Source organism: Portunus trituberculatus, chromosome 10 (genome assembly GCF_017591435.1).
Source record: "Portunus trituberculatus isolate SZX2019 chromosome 10, ASM1759143v1, whole genome shotgun sequence".
NCBI classification, from domain to species: Eukaryota; Metazoa; Arthropoda; class Malacostraca; order Decapoda; family Portunidae; genus Portunus; species Portunus trituberculatus.
The window spans coordinates 4,689,083-4,693,519 of NC_059264.1; the positions used below are offsets into that span (position 1 = coordinate 4,689,083).

General features: G+C 43.1%; 1 protein-coding gene across 1 annotated transcript in view; it reads right to left on the minus strand.

Annotated features, from left to right (window-relative positions):
• The window catches only part of LOC123502095, an 18,661-nt gene extending 18,473 nt beyond the window's left edge, over positions 1-188 (minus strand). Inside the window, exon 1 of the mRNA XM_045251286.1 lies at positions 1-188. This exon is cut by the window's left edge and continues 42 nt beyond it. The gene's annotated coding sequence lies outside the window, so the exon portion shown is untranslated.
• Positions 189-4,437: the final 4,249 nt, after the last annotated feature.

The window sequence follows — 4,437 nt, forward strand, 5'->3', positions numbered from 1 at the left end:
ACTGGAATTAGGCGGGCAGGCAGGGCAGGCTGAGACCTGCTGATGACGTCATGAAGAGGCCGCCCAGGGACAAGAGGGCCAGCCACCGCCAGCTACTTCCCCTCACTGGGCCTTCCTGACACACAAAGCTGGCAATGTAGATGTATCTTAACAGTTGATATGAAAGATTAAGTATGCGTCTCCACTTTGTGACATGTCTGGCTTATAATAAGTAACAAATAATGGACACAGTGGTTGAGACATGCCCACCGCCTATGTCCATGTCTTGTTTAGTGACGGAAAATTTGCATTTTAGCGGCTTTTCGAGTACTTGCAAGCGTTAATTCATTGACGTGTTGTCCTGGAGGTTAGGATGGTGAGGCTAAAACAGATGAGGACGAGTTAGGACCGTGAAATATTGAGTTACACCATTACGTTTGCTCACCAGGTGGCAGCGGTCACCAACACACTCACAGCTGCCTTGTGCCGCCAAAACAAGCACAAATGAATATTTGTTTACTAAAAGCCACACACACATCATTGCTTTCGTTATCAACATTACCACTTTCATTTTCACTGCCCGTTTTCTCCGTCACTTGAATTCCAACTTTATTTGAGTCTGTGCTTGTTTCATTACGTTCTCTTCACTAAGCAGGTAAACATCTGCCTTTCTGTTCACATCCTGCCTTTCTCCACTGCAGAGACATTATCCAGCACACATTGTGGATTACTAGACACTCACCGAGCCACTATTACCTCAATGGGAAGAGTGCGTATATAATTTACCAGACACTCCTGCACACCTCTCTGTCACGTCTCCTTGTGAACTGAACTGAAGTTGAAGTGATCGGCTGTTCGCGCCATTTTTTTTTTTTTTTCTGGTGGATACGAGTCTCTATGTTACCAACTCGACCCACAACAGTGTTACCAAGACGAGACCCAAAAACGACATTCTTTATTTAACTTTTATTCTCTCTCTATCATTAAGAGTTTCTAGCCTGATGTGTGCTGAGATAATCGGCAATTGGTGGAGAATGTGTGTGTAATGAGTGTGTGTGTGTGTGTGTGTGTGTGTGTGTGTGTGTGTGATATCGTACAATTAGAGTAATATCAATACCGTTATATAGAAAGGTACTGCCTAAACAACAACTTCCCCAATGCACATGTCGTGATAATAATGTAAACAGAAAACGTACTATGAATTTTGACTTCCCATTCTCCTTCCCGCTAGTGTCTGGTGTCACCCGGGCCTGGCAACACACCCACCACTTCCCTACCTACTTCTTCACATTACGTTGTCTGCTCGTTATAATAAGCTTGTTACTGGGAGAGAGAGAGAGAGAGAGAGAGAGAGAGAGAGAGAGAGAGAGAGAGAGAGAGAATATGACTTAGCGACTGTTTTTTTAAGGAGTCAATCATTCAGAGTATCGTTAACATTGCTCAACACTTGTTACAATTAAATAATTAAGTTGTTATAACTCCTGGAACACAATAATCGATTCCTACTAAGCGTTTCAGAGAGTTTGAGGACACGTTTTCTAGAATAACTTTGTAAGGAACACGCATATCATTATGAAATTTTGCCACAGTGTACTTGACACCCTCCCCGAATATCCCAATGTGTCATGAATCGTAAACAGTATATAATAATGGCACTTCTCCCTATAAAAACAGGAGAAAGTCACTTATCCCTCACGAAGAAACGGACAAGTGGTGAGAAATGGTGACGTAGAGAGAGAGAGAGAGAGAGAGAGAGAGAGAGAGGAGGTAGGGGAATACATGGACGGGGATGGGAAAGGAGGGGATGGGAGGGGAAGGGAGGGGAGGGGAGGAAGGAAGCGAAATATGGGGAGGGAGATGGAAGAGAGGGAGGGTAGGAGCAGGGGGAGAGACTATGTGGGTGGAGCTTGTTACTACGTCACAGATAGTACTACGTCACCATTTCTCACCACTTGTCCGTTTCTTCGTGAGGGATAAGTGACTTTCTCCTGTTTTTATAGGGAGAAGTGCCATTATTATATACTGTTGACGATTCTTGACACATTGGGATATTCGGGGAGGGTGTCAAGTACACTGTGGCAAAATTTCATAATGATATGCGTGTTCCTTACAAAGTTATTCTAGAAAAACGTGCCCTCAAACTCTCTGAAACGCTTAGTAGTGTCTTTCAACCTACACTCGCCTCTCTCGAGCAGTAAACAAAAGGTAGACAAGCTTATGAAGAGCAGGAATATTCGAACTATCAATTTCCAAGCTGAACCGTTGCAACAAAGGAGACAAGCAAAATTTTCAAGGATCAGTAGCCAGGAAAGAACAAGAAATATCGGGTTTAACCTTGAGAAAAAATAGGTTTAGCTCCTTCAGTACCAGGACGTGTTTTCATACTCATTTTGTTTTCTATTTGGTGATTTTATGAGCTTCAGATACTTAGCTTGAAATTTAAATAGTAAAGACAGTGACCATTAATCTTCCCTCCATAAACCCTTCCTAATGTAAATAAAATCGTCTAATCACACCCAAAACTAAAGGTAATACAGTAAAACCTCGCTTGACGAACGTCTCTAGGGACGAACAATTCGGGAGACGACCAAAAAATTTGTCAATATATCGACCCAGGGGACGAACGATATTTCGGGGGACGAACGCGGTTAAACGGCTCGCCTGCCGGCGAGCCGTTTGTGTGATAGCCAACCCGGCTATCACACAACAACAAAACAAAACATAAGCACAAAAGAAAATAGAAACAGGAACATACGAAAAATATTACATAACATAATCTCCGTGCCACCACGATTTTCTCCTGTTTTTCCTGGGCATGGTGATGTTACCGGCGCGCTCTACTGTAGCTTCCTCGGCGTTATCCTCGCTGCTCTGGTGGCTCTCAGCGTTGCTGTCATCATCATCCTGGCCATGTCCAGGTACTGCAGATTGTGGCACATCCATCGCAGCTGTTTCCTCGCTCGCCTGGCAAGGAACACCGCCCTACTGCCTGCTCCTCTCACACTGAGCATCACCTCCGAGGATCAAAGGAACTTCCTGGCCACGTACCTTTAACTTCCCTTCTTGGAAGTCCAAACTTGCTCCCACACGCGTGAGGAAGTCAATCCCCAGCAGGCAAGGGTCTTCCAAAGGCAGAGACGAAGACTGGCAATCTTTCCATGTTTCCCACGCCGATGTTCACTATAACGGGGCCCCACATAGCGGCACTGACTTGTGACGCTACACAGCTGTTGTGTAGCTCTGGCACGCTGCGCACATCCAAAGTCCTCTCTCATGACTGTCTTCTCGGATCTTGTCTGTCTTCCTCCCCATCCTCCTCTCCTCCATTCCATCATGCCATCAACGTCCAGTCTCTCAAGTAAATAACCTTTTCTTTTTTATTCATTTTATTATCATTTTGATAGCATTTAGGAAAGTAAAACAATTTAGGCTTTCTATAATTATTTTGTTCATGTCATGCATACATTAAAGATCTATTTTGAATGGGTTTTATGGACAAAAGTATGATTTTTTTTTTGGTTTGGAACGGATTAATGGTATTTCAATACATTCTTATGGAAAAAATTGATTCAGGGGACGAACAAATCGGGTGACGAACAGGATTTAGGAACGAATTATGGTCGTGAGCTGAGGTTTTACTGGAATGCGTCTCAGTACTGAAGGGGTTAAGGATGAGATGCGAAGGAATGGGTTCTCTCTCTATATTCCTCCTCTTCCTCTTTCCCCGCCCACCTTCAACTCTAATTTCCTGTTAGCATTATTCCTTCTCCTCTTTCTATTATTTATCCATATTTCCTCTACATCCTTATAATTTCTCCTCCATCTTTTTTCTGTTCCAGTTTCTCTCTCTCTCTCTCTCTCTCTCTCTCTCTCTCTCTCTCTCTCTCTCTCTCTCTCTCTCTCTCTCTCTCTCTCTCTCTCTCTCCCTTTCTTTCTATGTTATATTCTCTTTTCTTGTTAGTGAAATGAAATGGCTGAGAAAAAAAAGGAACAGAAAAGGCTGTGGCGCTGTGGTGTCTTGGTCCAGCTATTTCTAACATGAACGGAAGTTGATAAGGTGTTTTTTCTTATATTAAGGCGTTTCTGTGACTATAGCAACAGTTTAACCCCTTCAGAACCACGTCGCGTTTCTATATTTATTCTACTTACTATCTGGCGATTTTATACAGCTTCAGAAACTCATATGGAGGATTAGAATAGTGAAAACTGTGGCTATTGATATTCTGACCTCCATAGACCCTTCCTAATGTCAATAAAAGCTTCTAATCATAACTAAAACTCATGGTAAAAATGCGTCCCGGTACTGAAAGGGTTAAGGGTAAGTTAGGATAGGTTCAGGTTAAATTAGGTTAAGTTAGGTGAGGTTACGTTAGTTAACAGTTATGAGACCTCGTCTAGATGCATCCGTGACCTTCGAGTGCAGTCTTGTTGTCAGTGTTTGGATATACAGACACAGGC